This window comes from Alligator mississippiensis, chromosome 4 (assembly GCF_030867095.1).
Source record: "Alligator mississippiensis isolate rAllMis1 chromosome 4, rAllMis1, whole genome shotgun sequence".
Lineage (NCBI taxonomy): Eukaryota > Metazoa > Chordata > Crocodylia > Alligatoridae > Alligator > Alligator mississippiensis.
Genome location: NC_081827.1, coordinates 74,568,310 through 74,588,518, shown reverse-complemented (window position 1 = coordinate 74,588,518; position 20,209 = coordinate 74,568,310). Strand labels below are relative to the sequence as shown.

The 20,209-nt window shown below is 47.3% G+C and overlaps 1 protein-coding gene across 1 annotated transcript in view; it reads left to right on the top strand.

The window, feature by feature from the left end:
* The first annotated feature begins 5,504 nt into the window (after positions 1–5,504).
* The window catches only part of NAP1L1 (nucleosome assembly protein 1 like 1), a 50,435-nt gene continuing 35,730 nt past the window's right edge, over positions 5,505–20,209 (top strand). Inside the window, exon 1 of the mRNA XM_006261684.4 lies at positions 5,505–5,612. The gene's annotated coding sequence lies outside the window, so the exon portion shown is untranslated. The remainder of the gene's footprint in view (positions 5,613–20,209) is intronic.

The window sequence follows — 20,209 nt, the reverse complement described above, 5'->3', positions numbered from 1 at the left end:
ACCAGGCAGGTGGGGCTGCTGCTGCCCAGTGTCCTTCACAGCACCAGCGGAGGCCAGATCTGCTGCCCGCACTGCCTGCCAGAAGAGGCAAGGGCCTGAGCGCAGCTTGCCCAGGGTCCGCTGCGCAGTGCTGCTGCCTGCCTCTGGGCTGGATCTGACCTACAAGCTGTATTTTGCCTATCCCTGGCTTAGAGTTCCCTCTTTTCAGCTTCCTAATGGCAGCTCTCCATTTGGATGGATGGCTTATGCGAATACCTTCCTCTAGGTGCCTAACTCTACAGTGCATTGTATAAGAGAGCCTGGGCCTCCAACTCAGCATTGTTGATTTCTATCAGCATCAGAGTGCTTCAAAGTTAGCATTACAACCCCTCAATCTCCCTTGTGAATTAAGTCTTTTGTTTATATCCTCCTTTTATCTGATTTGCCACTTCAACTGCCTGAATAGAATTAACGTGATTACACTGTAAGTGATGCTGCACCATAAATACTGATTATATGTTATTAAATACAGTGTATTCTACATCTGTCATTTTTCAGACTGCCTCACAAACTGTAGCAAGACAGAAAGCTAACAACCAGAGGCATAACTAAGAGTTTTGGTGCCCTGTGCACTGTGGAGGGGCACATAGGGTGTGTGGAAGGGTGCCAAGTGCTTACTTCCTTTCACAGGGGACACAGCAGCTGCAACAGCTTGAGCTCCCTAAATGCCTGCTGCACGTGGTAGCATTGCAGGCACTGCTGAGAGCTGCCATTCTGGCCACCCTCTTGTTTTTCCACTTGGAACCTCATGCCTTTTAATCTATAGTCTTTATACCAGGTGTCATAAACCCACCTGCAGGGGACCTGCAGAGCCCCAAGTTTCTCTTCATTGCACTACCATTTGCCCTGAGAAACAACCTGAGGTTGTCCCAGGACAGCTCCCTGTCATAGAATCATAGGAAATCAGGGTGGGGAGGGAGCTCAGGAGGTCACCTAGTCTACCTCCCTGCTCAAAGCAGAACCAGCCCCAAATATATTTTCCCAGCCAAGGCTTTGTCTACCCAGGTATTAAAAACCTCCAAGGATGGAGATTCCACCACCTTCCTAGATAACCTGTTCCAGTCCTTTAACACCCTCCTAATGAGAGAGATTTTCCCTAATATCCAACCTAAACTTCCCTTGCTGCAACTTGAGACCATTGCTCCTTGTTCTGTCAGCTGCCACCACTGAGAGCAGTCTAGCTCCATCCTCTTTGGAACCACCCACCCATCAGGTAGCTGAAGGCTGCTATTAAATCCACCCTTCAGTCTTCTCTTCTCCAGATTGAATAAGCCCAAATCCCTCAGCCTCCCTCCTAAATAGGGACCTACGTAATTCATAGAGGTTGCCTCCAAAGTCACAGTCCTGGCATGGTGTTGGGTGTCATTTTCATAGTGGAGCGCCACTGCACCCATGCCTCTGATTGGCTGAGGGGCCCCAGAAGTCCCACCCTTCTCCAAAGATTGATAGGTGGCCACCTGTCAATCTCCAGGGAGGGATAGGACTTTTGGTGCCCCTTGGCCAATCAGAGGCATGGGGGGGCTCTTCTGGCCCTCCGTGGGGATTGACAGATGGTCACCTATCAATCTCTGGGGAGGGGAAGGGCTGCTGGGGCCCCTCAGAATCAGAGGAAGGGAGGGGCCTCTCCAGCTCCTCCCTGGAGGTTGATAGATGGCTATTTGTCAATCTCTGGGAAGGGGTGGGACTTGTGAGACCCCTCAGCCAATCAGAGGCATGGGGAGGGGCTGCCAGCTCCACCACAAAAATCTCCTCCTGCTCCCTCCCACTTCCCTCTCCCTTCCTGGGCTTCAGCACATCAGGGCTTCCTGCCTCCGTTTGCAGCTCCCTTCATTCCCCCGTCCCCGTTTTCCTGCTTTTTCATAGACCTACCAAATTTGCAGTTTCTGCAAAACTCATAAGCCCTGTTCCCTAGCCTTCTAACCATTTTTGTGGTCCTCTGCTGGACTCTCTCCAATTTGTACACATCCTTTTTGGAGTGGGAGGCCCAAAACTGGACACAGTACTGGAGATGTGGCCTGCCAGTACAGAATAGAGGGGAATAATCACTTACACTTACATTAATCTGCTAGGAACATCCCTCCTAATGCAGACCAGTATGGTGTTATCCTTCTTCATAACAAGGGCACACTCTTGGCTCACATTCAGCTTATTGTCGACTGTAACCCTCAGGTCTTTTTTTGCAGAGCTGCTGCTTAGCCAGTTGGATCCCAGCCTGTATGGGTGCATGGGATTGTTCCATCATAAGTGCAGGACTTTGCACTTGTCCTTATTGAATCTTATGAGATTTCTTTTGTCCAATCCTCCAATCCATTGAGGTCTCTCTGAATCCTAGTCCTACCCTCCAGCATATCTAGTATTCCCCCCAGCTTGGTGTCATCTACAAACTTGCATAGGTGCACCCTATGCCATCTTCCAGGTTGTTGATGAAGATACTGAACAAAACTGGCCCCAGGACTGATCCCTGGGGTACACTTGATGCCAGCTGCCAACTAGACATCAAGTCATTGATTACTGCCCTTTGGGCCTAACAATCCAGCCAGTTTTCTATCCACCTTACAGTCCGTTCATCCAACCCGGACTTCCTTAGCTCGGTTGTGAGAATGTTGTGGGAGACTGTATCAAAAGCCTTGCTAAAGTCTCAGTAGATCACGTCCACTGCTATCCCTGGATCCACAGAGCCATTTGTCTTGTCATAGAAGGCAACCAAGTTGGTCAGGCATGACTTGCTCGTGATGAATCCATGTTGACTGTCCCTAATCACCTTCTCCAAGTGTGTGTGTGGCTTCACTATTCCTGCACCTTAGTTCCTCTTACACCAGTTTCTGCAGCTGTAATGAGGGATTTTTGCCAGCCCCAAGTGGCTCCCACTTTTGTGTTTTGGAAGAATTATAGGTCACCTTTTCTGGGAAGAGAATCAGCCTGGAATATCTCTCACCTAAAAATCACTCTTTCCATTGGCCACTAGTAAGAAGCCAAACAGAGAAAGGATTCATTACATAGTATGAAAGAGCCATACAAATAATACAGACCATAGGTTTGGAGACAGAAACATAGAACAAGTGTAGATTCTTACCCTCTCATCTGGCTCCCCCTAGCCATCCATGAGAGTCTTTTCCAGAGGCCTTTCTGCTGACTCTGGCAGTTACACCTTGTAACTGGGGCCAGCAAACTCCCGAAGCCTGAGATTCAAAGATGAATATTCTAGCTCATCTAAGGTCATGCCTGTAAGCCCCCCAAACCCTCCCCATAATTAGCAGCATTATAACGATGATGAGTAACCAGAATCCCCCAGAAACTTCTGGTGTTCTTGGAGCACCTGGAGTCCTGCTGGCTTGATGGGCCATTACTCCTTATAGCCTTCACTACTATACAGTTCATTACCCATATCATAGTGAACAATGTCCAAGGGTGCCCATCCCACCAGCAGCCCCTTTCTTTTGCTATTGTGAGTAGCAATTTTTCTGGCCCTAGAAGCAACAGCAAGAGTTAATTAGGAGTTCTGCCCACTCTCTGAGTTCTCTGGCTCTTTAGGCGACCACCGATCCTCTGGATCATGGTGTACGCCTAAGAAGTCTAGTCAGGTGCTTGGTGAATCTGCTTGTGACTGACAAGCCCAGTTTGAAAGTGACACAACTTGTTACAAGTTTCACACAGCCATGTATTGTCTGAGTTGGAGTCCAAGTTTACAGCACACTATGTCCTTCTTTCTCACTTTGCTTCCATCCTCTGGATCAAAGCTGCTTCATGGTGAGCTGCACCCAGTTCCAGATGTTCCCTCCAGATTGGACGGGATTCTGCGTGCTCCTCCCAGCTTTCTATGCTGATGTCAAACAACTTATCATTTCTGCATGTGTTGTGGTACTGCCACAGAGCGCGACCCTTCTTTCTAGAACTGCCTCGAATCTCTCACTGTATCAAATATTCTTGGGGATATGGTGTCTTCCCATTCTCCTGACTTGGTCAAGCCATCACAACCTCCTCTTCTTGATGGCGGGTCCTGAGTGTGTCAGTCCTCCGTGCTCCAGCACCTTTGTTTGACATTTTGTCTTCCTACTTTGTTCTCTGGCTAAAACATCCAAAACCATAGAGATATACACAGCCAGCTTAACATAATCCATACAGTGATAGTAGCATAGAGTTGGCACAACACTTTTTAACTGGGATTTCAAATGAGCCCACACCTGCCCTATCAGTACAATAAAACACCAGAAAATGATGGCATGTCATGGAGCCCAAAACACAACAGGGTCTGCAGCACTAGGAATAACTGTTGTGGGGGAACAACCCTTACCCTCACCCTCCATTTTCTGTCTTTACATTTCTCCTTTAGGCCTGTCTCTCTCAGGTTTGCTGTCCCAGCCTGAATCTCATGATGTTATAGGGGACTAAAACTACAGAACAAGGTCCTTTCTCTGTTGATTTGCCCTGTTCCCCTACCACATTTCTCTCCAGATTAAGTAATGGCTTGGGGGGCATTTCTGTGGTCTGGCCACTTTGTGCGTTTCCTTCTTCTTCTGTCAGTAGATAACCTGTCAGCTCTCCCCCAGCCTGGTTCTGCAGGGCAGGGATGCTCTCTGTGAGGGCCTTTACAACACTATGAGGGAAATACTGGGTAGCCTGAGCAGCACAGTGCTATATTTATGCAGGCGAGGTTCTTTGGGTTACCTTGATATAGCAGCACAGTGCAGCCTGGGCAGCACAGTGCTCACCAGCTATGCCCATGCCACTGATGGTGTGGGCAGGTGCCCGCCCAGACTCAGGAGGCACCAGTCCCCTGTGTTTGCGTAGATGTGATCTTTTATTAAACCAACTAAATAGTCGGGAAAAAAAGGTTCTTTGCACAGTCTGGCACGGAAACAGCCTTCGTCAGGCAGAGGAATGCTCTGCTATACTGATGGGTTGTAGCCCTGCTGGTCTCAGGACAGGGGAAGGCGAGTTCTCTGGGTAGATGCAGTCTCTTTTATCAAGCAGACTGAGTACTGCTATAAGAGATCGCATCTACCCAAAGAACCTGGTCTCCTAGATTTTTGGCACGTGGCCTGAGGCGCCGGCGGCCTGTCCCGTGCCTCCGCAGCCAACGCCACCGGCCTGGCGGGATGAGCGCGGGCTCAGGCCAGCCCCGCCCAGGCAGGAAGCGCGTGCGGGCTGGGGGAGGGGCGTCACTCGCAAGCCCAGCAGCTCCCGTGCAGATAACGCGCATGAGCTCTGCTATGGCCAAGTTGAGGGCGGGAGAGGAGGGTGCCGGCTGCGCGCGCAGGCCTTGCTATTGCGCAGGCGCCCTGCCTGGCCAGGCTGTGCAGGCTGGGAGGGGAGAGTTCCCGCCGGCCTTCGGGAGGCGTTGGGGGGGGTGGAGTGCGCGCGCTCGCGTTGTCTTGGCGACAGGGGCGCGCGGGGAAGGGGAAGGGGGAGGGGGAGGAGGGAGGGGGCGGGCGCGCTGCGTGGTGACGTGAATTCTATATGAGCGCGAGCGGCGGGAGCCCGGGCCCTTTTACCGCCAGCCGCGCGGCGCCGCCTCCTCCTCGCTCCTGAGTCACCGCCGCCCCGGCCCGGTCCGGCTCCGGCCCCGCGCGCAGGTACCGCCGTGCGCCGGGGGAGTAGAGTGGGGCTGGGGGGCCGCGCCTGAGGGTGGCGCCCCCCGACCCGGGGCTGGGGGCGCCCCCCCCCCCCCCGCGCCCGTAGGCCGCGCCCGGCCTGCCCGGGCCCGGCAGCACGTTGGGCCAACCGGGCCCCACCGCCACGTGAGCTGGGGGGAGGGGGCGTGAGGGGTGGCGGACTGACAGGGGCAGAGCAGGGGAGGCCGCGGGCGGCCCCGGGAACGGGGGAGGGGGCGGGTCTGGCGGCCGCACGGCGCTCCCGAGAGGGGGGCGGCTCGCTGCGGCGGGGGAAGGGAAGGGCCGGCAGAGGTTTTGCATAGGAAGCGGCCTGCAGGGAGCAGGGTGAGGAGGGCACCTGTTCATCCTCCCCTGCCGCTGGGCCCCGGTCACCTTGACTCGAGCTGCTGGTTGTGAATGGTGAAAGTGCGCACTGGCCCTAAGGAAACCTTCCCTGAGAGAGACAGCGAGACGGCCCCCTGTGCTGGGGCCCAAGACGGTGCTGAATTTAAGATGCTCCTCCCCCCCCATCAGCTTCTAGACATGGCAAACTTACCTGTTTGTTTTCGTTGTGGTTTTCCACTTGCAGAATCCAGTTATTGGAGAGTTGCCTTAAATTCCTGCTCTGCCCCCAGCCCTCCCTGCTCTGCAGCAGGGTGAGCACGGGTGGGAGGGTGGGCTGACTCCTGCCATTTGCCCCCCAACACTGCTTGGCTGCTTATAGATGCATAGATTCATGCTTCCTCCCCTGCTGCCTGCCCCCACCATCTCCGGCTGTGCTCCCACCCCCACCCACCACTATTTACTCTCTGGTCCCAGTTTGACCACATGGCAGTAGTTACTCCAGCTTCACACTGTGCTGACAGGTCTGGGGCCTGGGCTGGAGTTGCCACCATCACTGCCATGTGGCCAGGCTGAGGCCCGCCCAACCATGTGCTCCAGGCTGGAGCCAAGGCCTGAGCCAAAGGAGCTGGGCAGGGGGAACAGTTTGTGACTCGGGGGGCTTCCCGCCTCCCCCGCCCCCTGTGTTAATTTGGGGAAAAATACGGTGTCTTGTAGTTGAGTACAAACAAGCTGTCAAAGTAGTAAAAAGATTGGAAGTTTACATTTTGATTAGTGTCTCAAGGGAATCAAGACATCAATCTCTTGGTGAATACTGGTTATGCTCTAGTATATGTTTCAAATATAAGGCTAAAGACTCGCCATTGAATGGTGTTTGAACACAAGTTGAATGTATCATCTGAATCAGGAGTTCTCAAACTGTGGTACATGTACCCCACGGGGCACGCAAGATATTTCTGGAAGTACGTGGGAGAAATTATGTAATGGTGGATTTAATTTTCATTATAATAATAGATGGCATATAAGGGGTTAAAATATAATTTCTATACTGGCAGCTGGTAAATCTGGAAGGGGATGTACAATAAGAAAAAGTTTGGGAACCTCTGATGTGAATTATATGATTTAGGGATGTAAATCTGTTGTATCTTATGTTTAAACTGGTACAGATCTAGTTAGTAATTATCTGATGTCTCAAAGAAAAAAAAGGTGATGCAAAAAGTGATGACGTTTGTCTAGTTTAAATTGCCTATTCATTGTTTTGTATATACATGTGGAACTGATCCAGAAAACAGTATTTTCAGAGTTGACACTGAACCAGCACTTCTGTATTAACCCAGGTCTTGGAAGACTAGAGTTCAATTACATATTCCACCATAAATTTCTTGTCCCCCAGTTTTTCCTCCAGAGTTCTGTAAAATAAAATAAGTGTGTATTTAGGGTGCACCGATAAAGATTTTCTTGGCCGATACTGATGGCTGATTATTAGCCAGCCATATTGGCCAATACAAAGCTGGTAGCTGATTTATAGGAATGCGGCGTCTGGCTGGTAAGTCCGGGGGGGTGGGGGGGGCAGGAGGAAGGTGCAGATCAAGGCCCCCACTTGAGGGAGGGAGTGGGGCAGGAGCAGGTGTTGCCCAGCTGGGGCTGTAAATGTTACCCCAGGGCGGGGTGCGGGACGGAGCTGCAGGTAGCTTGTCCGGGGTGGGGTGGGGGGGGTGGCTCCATGTCACTGCTTGGTCCTCGACTGAAGGCATGAGGGGCAAGTGCCTCCCCTCCCAGAATTGTGTGTTGGGGAAGGGCGGGCTTGGGGCTGCACCAGCCTCTTCCCGGAAGGTGGGAGGGGAGGTAGGCTAGGCCAGAGCTGTGGGTAGGGCTCAGGTAGGCTCAGCTGTTGCAGAGTGCAGTGCCTTGAGCAGGGACAGCACTAGGGGGCATTTGGGGGGCTATGACCACCCCAAAGTTTTCCATAGTGCCCCCGTAGCCACCTCTCCCAGCGCCACTGCTGCCTGCCCCATACAGCTGAACCTGCCTTGCCCCTGCCCTGACTACAGCCCTGGCCTAGCCCCCCTGCCAAAAAGAGGCTGGCACAGCCCCTGGCACCATGCCTGCAGCGGGCAGCCTGCCTTCACCCCACGCACAAGTGGGGGGGGTGGGCACACATGGCCCCCATGCCTCCACTGAGCGGCCCTCCCTTCTCCACCCCCCATGTCCGCCCGATGAGCCTCCGGCGGCTCCATCCCACACCCCGACCCACCTGGGCAGCAGCTGCCCCTGCCCTACTCCCTCCCTGTTGGGGCCTCAGTCTGCCCCCTTTGCTCCTTCCCCCCTGCCCCCCCCCCCAATAGACTTACTGGCCAGAGGCTGCTCTCCACTCTGCCAGGCTGCAGCATGCAGCTGCTTGCATGCACACAGCATTTATCAGTGACTATTGGCCAAAAAAAGCCAATTGCCAATGATGTTAATTTTTCTGTTACCGGTGCCCATCCAATTTGTGACTGATATATCGGTGTACCTCTAGTGTTTATACAAAAGTTTACTTCTAAAAGATATTTTGGGGTTAGGTGGCAATGATTATTAATTTGCTAACTGTGTGCATCTGCAGGCTAGTGTCTAGCTAAGCAGTATTAATAACTTATAATAATGAATTAAGTGAGTTATATCACTTGAAGCCAGAGAATTCCAAAGCAGTTCATGAACTTAAGCTGATCTACAAAAATATGTATTAGGAATCATTACATGCCCTTCTAGAGTGAATGGACAGTTGTAATATACTCTGGAGCAAAATTGTGTTGTTCAGCATGAAGTTTAATAGCTTCAAGCAGGAGTATGCACAGTTGCGGTCTAGCTGGTATTTCATCTGCATGGCAACACTTTTTTGGGCTACTGTTCACTAAACTGACCACTGGCCTGATTCCTGGATGTTCAGAGGAAGAGTATTCAGTCTAGTCCAGTATTTACCATAGTTTCGTGTAATGGTTGATACCATGCAACCCTGCAACTGGCAGTTACAGGATGACATACCTGAGAGAGAGCTTCCCTCCAGCTCTTACCATTGGGAGACTCATTTAACTGCTGAAGTATGAACGTTTAATCTTGAAAAAACTAATTTTATTTTTATGCTGACCTCCAGACACTTGGCTTAGTACCTCAGTAATAAGTACAATAGGCCAATTTTGCAACTTGTGAAAATAGTTTTACTTTGCTTTTTTCTTCCCTTGAATTTACTATCTTTCAGTTGGATTGTCCTCTGCTGTCAGATGTTTCTGAGCTACTTTCTGCATGACACTTTTGTGTACTCTTTTTATGTTCCTTCTTGCCCTGTTGAGTAAGTTTGACAGCACTAATTTTCTACTCTTAAGTGTTTTCTGTCCCCTAGCTGTTCTTGTTGCCAGGCTGTGATGCAATCTAATTCTCCTGCATCCTTTTTGTGATGGGATAACCAAGACTGAACACAGTATTCCAAGCAAGGGTATATCATTTTCTTCAGTGTTTAGTTTCATTTAATTGCATTGCTTCCATGCTGGAATTTCAAGCTGACAACAGTGTAGTTTAATTCTTGGTTTTTTTTCTGGGTTAAATCTACAATGGATTCGAATAAGAAACTCTGTACTGGTGTATAGGTCATCTATTTGCTTTTTGTTTAAGCCTGTTTACAGGCATATTGCATCTTTGTTAGTGTGCTTATCTGTCTAATCCAGGGGTGGGCAAAATTGTTCTGCGGGCCGCATCCGACCCACCAGCCCATTCTATCTGGCCCGTGGGGCCCCTAAAAATATTAGAAAATTAATACTTATCTGCCCCTGGCTGCCTGTCAAAGATGACAGGAGCCATGGGCAGTAGGACCCAGGGGGAGCAGATAGCGGGATTAAGCAGCATGAGCAGCAAGGCCGGCCCTGCCTGCTCCACCCGCAGCCGGAAACTTCTGCCTACCAGGGGCTTCTGGCCTGGCAGCCTATGCCCAGGGCTTCTGCCACCCTGCCAGTGCTGGTCTGGTGCATCAGCACTGGCCCCTCCTGCCCAGCTGTTGTTGCTCTCTGTACACCCACTTGCTGTCTCTTTTCCCCTGCCATGCACAGCCATTTCCCCCACCCATTGGCCGGCCATTCTAGTACCACATGGTTCCCAGCTGCATCAGTGGGACTGCAGGAGCATCTGGGATGTGGTGCCACGGTGGCAAGCGTGGCAGGTGACGGGGAAGCGGCAAGAGAAGGGCAGTGGTGGCAAACAAGGGGGGAAAGTGGGCCTGTGTCTGCCCCAGGCATGCCCTGTGTCATGCCACAATCCTCCCCAGCCACCCTCCCCCACACGCAGCCTTCCACAAACCGCATACCCACCCACACATACACTCACATGCTCCCTCACCTTGCATACACCCACACCCCCCACATACACGCACCCACAAACCTATACCCACCCACAATATACAAAAGTAAGACTTCATTTTAAGCTATTATACCATCATCTCTATGTATACTACACAAACACAAGTAAACCAGGACAAAAATATTTTCTGAAATCAAATTAGTGAATGTTGTAGTAAGTTTGATTTTTATAATATAATTTGGTATTTCTCTGGTTCCGAGATAACAAATCCCTTTGCTCAAAGGAGTACTTTTGGGGGGCAACGGGAGGGACTTCTGGTGGCAAAGGTCAGGGATTGGGGGGTGGGACTTCCAGTCCCAAGATAGTGACCAGGGGGCAGGGCACCTGTCAAAGGGTGGGGCTACCCATTTGGCCTTCAGTGGCTTGCCAAAACTTGGCAAGCGGCCCTCTGCCCAAAATAGTTGCCTGCCCCTAGTCTAAGTCCTTAGACAGGAAGCCTGCAATGGCCTCTTGAAATATATGCACATATTGTGTATCTCTGTCATGTGCTCTATTTGGTGGTGATAGTATGACTAGGAACTTTTACAAAAATAAGGCTGAGATATGGAAGGCTATCAGTTTCCTAATGTATTGCCCATCTTTGTGCGGTACAAATGCAGAGTTTCAAAAGCCTTTTATCAATGACCAGTCAGTGAGCTATTTTTGTTTTCTGCCATTGTATAGCTAGGGAGTCTCTTCCAGAAAGGAAGTTTTCTTTGGAGATCTGTAGGTATTTTATTATAAAATAGATCTTATGAAAGAAGACATCATACTTCATTACTAGTTTGTATCCTGGGTATGAAAGCATGTGTCAGTGTTGCCTACCTGATATTTCCATAAGGTCCTGTTTTTAGTTTGCTCATAGCTTTATCAAATTGTTTGAGTTCATATTTTCAATAGGGATGTAAATATTGTTTTAAAATATTCATTTAACCTCCTCCGATTATATCGGTTAAACGATTAACAGATGACACAGCTACTTCTGGGAGCCACTTCCAGCTCCTGGAGCCCTTTGACTGGAGGGAGGGATGGGATGGGGAAGAGGCAAGCCCAGCCAGACAACACTGCCCACCTGCAGCCCTGCCCTAGGAAGGAAGGAGCACCTGTGAACAAGCAGCTAATTGCTTAACTGATGAGGCATTAGGCTGCTCCCCGTTTCCTTTTTAGGCTGTGGGTACTAGTGACCCTCCTGCCTGCCTGCCTGTCTGCCCTGCTGTCTTCTGATTCCTGCTGGGGCACTGCATGGCTTGCTTCCCTTTCCCCCTTCCCTGCGAGACTGTGCCAACCAGAGCTAAAGGATAACCTGTAAGCTAACTGATTATCACTGTACTTATCGGTTAAGCAATTAATGGTTTAACCTTCCACATCCCTAGTTTTCAATTACTGGTGTTATTTGGAAAGTTTCAGCTAACATGGTATATCCATACCATCAGCCATATTAAACTTAGATTATTTTTCTTTTAAGAAAAATAGTTTTGAGAAGCTCTGGCCACCTCCATGCTCTATAGTGCAACTCAGAATTTGACAGGAGGCTTTTATTGTGTCAAAGATGTGCTTTTTGTCAATCTGAGGAAGAAACCATGCAAATTTAGGCAAACTTCAATACTGCACATGCAGTTCCTTATGTTAGAACAATTTTTCATAGGGAGAGGATGTTACATAATCACCTCTGAGTTCCTTTTCAGACTTTAAGGAAAAAGGAATCGTTTCTCTTTTCTGAAGCCATAACAGCCTTCCCTCCTATCCTAACTTTGCCCTCATCACCAGACATCCTTACAGCTAATGCGATTGCTGCTTTTCTGCCTCATTGCCTAAGTGGCAGCTCACAATTAGAAACCACTGAAACTTAGAAAAAATTGACTTAGAGCAGGGGCAGACAAAATATAGCCTGAAGGCCAGATGTGGCCTGCCAGGCAATTTCATCCAGCCCACAGGCACCCACCAACTAACTAATTGTACCCTGCCCATCCCACGTGCCTCACTCCCACCCTTGTGGGTGGAACGGCCCAGCCCAGCCAACACATAGCTTCCAGGTGGGGCTGCAGCCCCTAGGGACCTGCTTGGTGCCCAACTCGCACCAAGGTGGGAGAGCTGCAGCTGGGCGGGAGCTTGGGGCTGGGGCTGGCAGCAGCATGGAGCCTGCGCCCAGGGGGTGGCAAGCCAACCCGCCTCTATTGTGCAGCTCTCCGCACAGCATATGCGCAGCTCCCAGCACTCACGTGCCACCATGGGAAGCCCCATGTGGTGGAGCTGGCTGCCTTCCCTGCCCCATGCAGCTGGCAGGACTCCACCAGAAGTGGTGGGGAGCCCTGCCCTCTGGTTCCATGGTGGCAGCCAGCTCCATTGTGCCAGGCTTCCTCCAGTGGTGCACAAGTGCCAGGATGTGCTGTTGTGTGGGGCTCCCTGCAGCAAAATGGGCTGGCCTGGCTGCGCTCCTTGTTACCATGTGCAGCTGTGGCTGGAGCTGTGCCATTGGGCAGCAGCGCCTGTATAGGTCACAAGCACCCTGAGGAACCCTACCTCCTGCTGTTGCTGGGGCTGGTGATGGGGACTATGTGCCATTGTGGGGAGGCTGTGAGGGGTCCCCACTCTCCCTCATACCCAACAAGTGCCACACACCCACACCCTGCTCCCACAACCCCTCACATACACCCTCCCAGCATACATTCCCCTCTGTATACACTACACAAACAAATCATGACAAAAATATTTTTTGTAATAACATTTAAATATGTTATAGTAGGTATTTGACTTTTAGTATATGATTTGTTTTTGGTTTTTTTCTGGTTCCAAGAAGGCAGCCCTCCCCTCCCAAAAGGAGTGTTTTCTGGGGGACAAAGGGAGGGACTTTCGGTGGCAAAGGTCAGGAGTTAGGGGCAGTCCCAAGATGGTGACCGGGGGTGGGGCACCTGTCAAGGGGGAGGCTACTCTTGCGGCCCTAAGCAGCTCACCAAAACTCATTAAGCAGCCCTCCAGCTCACCCCTGACTTAGAAAAAGGTTGCCAATCCCTGGTATACACAAGATTGCTGTTGGTGGCCCTCTCGTTCAATAAATAATGGTTCATTGGCTGGAAACAGGAGGTGTTTTAAAAACAGATATGTATTCTAACCTTTTTCACTAGTTATACTTCTGATAACGGGAGCTTGGTTTTTTAGAGCAACTGTTAAGTGTTTTGCTAGAACAAGATGGCATCCAGAACTCTGGTCACATTTTGTCTGTTAACTGCTATTTTTAGAACATGTTGGGAGCCCAGATCAGTAACAGAATAAGCACATAGCCTTAATTGTCAGTCAGGGCTTTAAACTGTAATGTTGTAGTTCATTTTCTTTTTTCTTTTTTTTTAGCTTGTGTTGAACAGAGTCTGGGAATCCTTTCTTTGCTGCAAAAGTAAATAACGTGAGCACCAGGCATCACAAAGCAGTGGAGGAGTTGAGTGCTATTTAACTGAACCTTTGCTTCATGACTGGGACTTCAGTGTGGAAATGTTGCATACTTTCCCCCCTCCCCCCCATACAGATTAAAAATGAATCGTTTTGCTAGGACCAGCCGTAGAATTATTCCATAATTTTTTCCCTTTTACTAGGCTTTTTTTTTGTAAGATACTGAAAACTGAATTGTTATTCCATCAGTTCGTAACTGGTAGCTTGCTATTATGAGATTTTAAAAACTACAGGCTATGGGAAGGTACTGCTGTCTTCTCATAGAGGGAGGAGCTGGTGGTGCTAGAAAAGGTGTAAATTTGATGGATGAATGAATGTTTTAGGAGCCTTGGACCTCTTATCCTGAAGCAGTGAGCCATTGGCTTCATTAGGAACATTGGATTCATTTTGAGTTGCAGGACATCTGCAGCTCCCATGTACTTCAGTGACATCTGGGACACGCATGGCACCTTTAACTTGTGCGCTTTATTTTCAAAATGAGTAACACGTAGGAAAATACAGGGCCAAGTTTCATTCCCTTGATACTGTTTTTGTTGGACTGTTGGCCAGTTTATAGCATTTCTCAGTCCATGGGTCATGACTCAAAAGTGAGTTGCAAGAATATATGAAAGGTCCATAAAATGGATTCTCCTTTAAAGGAGAAAAATGTTGGAAACCGTGACTTTTCCCTTACAGGGTGGCAGAGTTCCAGCTTGGGGCCCTCCTGCCCCAAGCTCTTCCATCTTGCCCCACATACTGGGGGCGGGGGGCAGCGGGTCGGGAGTGAGGGGCACTGGGTTGGGACTGGCCATTGATGTTTACAAACAGGTCCTGGTACAAAAAAGGTTGAGAACCACTCCGTGTTCTAGTTGTACTGCCTCTAGTGGTAATGTGTTGCTGCAGAAGGAAGAACACGCAGAAAAGCTCGCTACATAAGGGGTTCTGTATAGCTTATTGATCATTGTAGATTAACCACTCTAACATGAAAAGCATGAGTGTTTCTGTTGGTTGCAGGATGCTGTAAAACTGTTCGTTTGCATAATGTCTTAATTTCATGAATGAATGGGTTCTGTAGATTTGACTGCGTTGCATGAGTTAATGACTCCCCTAAACTTCTCACCTTAAATTCCCAAAATATATCATTCTTGCTTTTTATTTATTTACTTTTTAATTATAGTTATGTATGCATGGTAAATGGACAGCTTTCATTAAACTATCTACTTTAAGTCTGAAGTTTGTCTGGGTATTCTTAAGAGTTAAGAATCTGTCAGTATAATTGAGAAGTTGAATTCCAGTTGCGTACAAGTTAACCATTCTGTCATCTCTCAATTTGTATAAATCAATAGGAAAGGTTAAAAAAAAGTCCTTGTTTTTCTAGCTAGGTATATGCAGCCATGAGGGAAACATAACTACTTCTTCACTTTTTCAACTAAATAAAGGATATTATTTTTTTTTACCTGATTTGATACCATTGGGAAATTCCAGTCTCACTGTGCTCTACTCTTTCTAGAAGAGGTAGAACAAGTGGAAGCAGAAACTTATCTTTACTTACGCCAAGTTATTTGTTATCTCTTAGCACATGCCACTGTTTGAGTTTAAGACCATGAATTGGATTGTTCCAGGGATGACAACCTACAGCTTGCAAAGGGATTGTAACCAGCCCACAGAGCAGGGACAGTGGTGGTGATTTGGCAGTGGAGACATTCAGCAGTGAGCAGGTGCATCAGAAGTTCATCGGTAGCATTTGGTGGTGGGGAAATCCCCAGCCCAGGGCAGGATGCAGCAGTGGAGGCTCAGTTGCAGGTGCTGTTCCACCTTAGACTGAGTTTTGTTAATTCAGCCAGCTGTTACTCAAAGGTTGTCAGTCCCTAGCATACAAAAGAAGGTAGCATGCAAGGTGACATTGCATTTTCTTTCCATGATAGTAAATTCCCATGATGGTAGTTTGATCACTGTCCCTGAGGTAAAGAGAAGCACTTTGTGCTCTGTTTCAATATGATTTGGCTTATTTGTCCAGTAAATTATCTGATCTCCCTGTGACTTAGGGCTACTAACTCTCCTCTGCTCAACTTCAAGGTCTCTCTGCAGTAGAAATGTATTCTGCCCATAAATAGTTGCTCTATCCCTTAACTGCTGTGAAGGAGTCAGTATGTCTTAGTGGTCTTTATGGTAATAGACTGTAGCTGCAAACAGACATCAGCTTCATGCCACCATAATGTTTTTTTTTATGGTGTCACAAAGTAAAAGAAGAGAGACTTCTGTGTCCTTTATCATGCTAAAAATGCCCAAATTTTCTGGCACTGATAAAAGGTAGTATACACCTATGTCTCTGTTTTGAAGCAAGCTCTTTGTTTTAAGGTGAGAGTGGAGGCAGCCTAGAGCTGCCTGTGCTCTCCAGCCAACCCAGTCAAGTACTTCTGGGGTTTTTGGGGCCTGATCCTGCACACCCTGGGAATTCCTTGCAGGGGATTTTTCCAGGATACACAGGATTGGGCCCAAGAAGCCCCAGAAGTACCCGACCTGGTTTTCTCATTTGCAGAGGTGCATCCTGAGTCGGAATCCACGCGTGTTCCCCTGCCAGATGCACCCTGCTTGCACAGGTGTTCTTCAGCAAATGGGGGAGCCCTGGATTTTTCTGATTGCAGAGGCATGCCTTGAGTGTTATTTTGCAGGATTGGGCCCCTGAAGCCCTGGTAGCAGCAGGGGCCTCATCCTGCAGTGGGTAATATATGGTTTTGGGGGGGGGGGTTTGCCCAGTGAAGCAGATGAGCCGTGCCAGGAGACATCCTATCACAGTTGATCTGTACATCTGTGCCAGTTTTTTGTTTAAACTGTATTATGTAATGCCAGTCACGTTTAATTGAATTTTACTGAAACTACATTGAATAGAGCAGAATCCTCTAAAGGCAAAGGTGTGCTTTGTGATTAAGTAGCTGAGGAATGGATGCCTAGCTTGTTAGAGAGGAATGAGGCTAAGGTATCACATCTGGTCAAAAATTTAATACCCTTTATTAATTGCCCTTGTAGCTAGTGTACTTCAAGACGCTTCTCATCTAGTCTAGACTTACAGTGTTTGTTTTCCTATACTTTCTCCTAAGTCTGCAATATACTTCCAAAATGCACAATCTAAGCATGTATTTAGAAATAGTAATAATTTAACTGGTTTGGGGGTGAAAAAAAAGCTGTCTCTTGGTAGTCATCTGACCAAGCAAGGGATTATGGATTTGGATCTTTAACCTTGCTCTTTGACCCCCCTGTGTTTTAGCAAATTTGAGAACAGTGAAAGTACATATCAGGATTTTTCTTTTTTTTTCTAAGCCAGCCTTTTAAAATGAGAAGGCCTCTCAGTGTTATCTGTAATGCAACTGGTGGACACCTACAAAGAATCTCCCCTTAGTACTGGTAGTCTTGTTTTCCTATGTGTATAGAAAAAGTCACAACTTGAAACCATCAAAATCTTTGCACCATCTGATTTTACTACGCATCTTCCTGCCTCTAGCATCTACTTGAGTCTCATCTTAAATTTATTATAATTTCTCCAAGGTGCAGGCTTTGTTTCTCTACCTTTGTACAGCACTTGTGCAACCTCTGGACAGTACTGCAGCAGTACCAGGGTGGGTGAAAAACGATTAAAAAAATTTTTTTAATGATTTTTAAAATATGAATTAGATTCTTTTGATTTAATCATATTTTTTATTTTTTTGTGAAGATACTTTTAAAAAAAAACCTATATAAAGATAGTTTTAAGTTAAGATATGTTAGTGCTCAGAGATGCCGTCATGGAATAGGGATTATAACTTCTAATTTATATACTATTTGAAACAATATATTCATGTAAACTTTTTAGAAAAGTTTTATAAATAGGTCACAACAGGCTGTGGACTATATTAGGGGCCCAATCTTATGGGGTTCTCAGAGGCTCCTCTATAGATTAGTAAAGATTAAAGAAAACCACCCTTCCCAATGGGACTCAGTGCTCAGTCTAGAAGTTCCCATCAAGTATCTCTGTGATGCTTAGTTTCAGTTTTCAAAGTGTGAATTTTGTGTCTCCAGAGACAACATCTTTGTTAACAGCAGTATATGGAGATGAGAGATGACAGACCTGATTTACCCTATTGTCTCTGCAAGTTTGTGTAGTCAGTTAAGCCCTTACTTCTCTCTAAAGGTACAAGGTTCTAAGAAGTTAATAGAGGATTGTTGGAGGTGGAGTAGATCTGGGCAAGGAGGAGGTATATGGAGATAAATGCAAGGAGGGAGAGGCAATAGAAACAAAAAGGAAACATTTTGAGCAAAATATTCCAGAAGTCTTGAGGGATAAGTTTCTGAGTATAGCCTATCCATTAATTTGAGATCTAGTGAGGGAATGGTACAGTTATAGTAGAAGGAAAAACCTATCGTGGCAGCAGGCTTCCCGGGTTGTAAAAGAGACCCTGTTTGGGAATATTTTAATGAAGGTTATATCAAACAACAAGTATGCACTTTTTGTAGAAAACATTGATTAAATTGAGCCTTCCTGACCAGTGATTTAAAATGTGATTTAAATAAACTTGATTTAAATCAAATCCTCCTTGTAGCAATACATACTGTAGTGTTGCCAATCCCAGTCAAATCATAAGACTTTATAAAAGAGTTTCTTTTTTTTTTTTTTTTTTAAAGATACGAGTGTAGGTACTTTTGTCGCATTTCTATTTCTAAATATTAGAAGCTATCAGATGAAAGTTCAGGCTGAAGTGATCATTTTCTCCAGAAGCTTAGGCTCTAATAAAATGGCAGTATCACTAACCCTGTATTAAAATCACAATAGTAGAAACATGGTGCAGACAGATGTGACATTTGCAATCAGGACTCATAGTAGAGATATCTTTTATTAGACCAACAAGATTTTTGCAAAAATTCTTTAATTGCAAGCTTTCAGACACAAACACCTTTCATCGGGCATTGGAGAAAAGAGTGTAAAAAGATTGTGACCACCTGAGATCCTGCTCCTGCCTTTGTTTCAAGGTAATCTGCATCATCACAGATACTCACAGGAGGTGAGAAGCTCCATACCAGCTATGAACCGACTCCCCAGAGGAGTTTTCCATCTATTGACTCCTTTGTAAAAATCCTGTGAAATATGAACTTTCATTTCTACCCAGAGGAACTTTTACAGTCTTTTCTCCAATGCCTGATGAAGGGTGTTTGTGCATGAAAGTTTGCAATTAGAGACATTTTTTTGTAAATATCTTGTTGGTCTAATAAAAACTATCATTTCTACTGCGAGTCCTGATTGCCTTTTTCTCTACACCAATACGGCTACAACCTGGATACCTGTCTGCATTTTGAAGCATTTAAAAATGGACCATTTCAGCTGTGGACAGGCATACAACTGCCCCACCCACCCCCCTCCCAGGTCATACTTCCTAGCTATCACACTTCAAAACTGGTGTGGGTGCCTGCAGGAGTCTGCTCTCTGGCCAGGAGGCTGTGGTTACCTGTGGCTTTACCACCTTCTTCTCTTGCTTCCTTTTTCCCTTCCAGAATAGGCAGTGAGTGGAGTAGAGTGGAGTGGCTTGTTGGTGCCATTTATCCCTGTTTCTCAGATGCTGTGGCTCTGCTTTGCCCTTCACCATGGGGGAAGGAGAGGAGAGAGATGGAGCTCATGTCAGTGGGTGCTCTCCTGTCAGCTCTGCCTCTCTTCTCCCAGAGCGCTTCCCTGCTGGAACCAAGAGATCCTGTGCTGCTTCCTCTAAAACAGGGAGACCAAACAGAGTTATACGTGGCTTAGGGGTGGGAAAGCAGGAATCCTGGCTACCAGTGGCTACCCTTCATCATGACTTTCTCAAGATGTAGTTACTGTTCACAGTTGTAAGAGTTGCTGGGGAAGCTGATGAGAAATGTGGTCCCTACCACATTTTTGGTGTGTGGTTTTTCAGAGGAAAATCATAACCAGCAGTACAAGTATTATCTAGGAAGGAGGACCCAAAGTATAGGCAGCTGGAGGTGGTCATGATATTTTATACTATCCTATTTACGTTGCTGAACACTATGACCAAGGTCCAAGGGCACCTTAGTGCAATGCAGTGTTAAAACACAGTGGTGGCTTATACCAGTTTAGCTAAAGCTTGGCAGCTATGCATGCTGGTAAGTCAGTATGAAGGTATATATAAAGACTGACAACAATGTAAATTAATATATGAATAGTTTTGTACTGGTGTGGTTGCATCCAGATTTCTGGGTTTTATAGCTGAAATTAAATGACTACCAGGCTTGTTCTCTTGGGACAAAAACCATGGTGAATCCTGAAGACAATGTCTGAAGAGCTGGGTAGGGGGAGAGAGTTTTCAGACACTGTTTTGTTCCTAAATTTTTGTTCCTGTGAAATGCTTGGGTGGCAATTACTCTACATTTATAGTATATTAGGCATATTATACAAAAAGAGCAGGAGAGAGGAAATATAGAATAAGAGAAAGAGG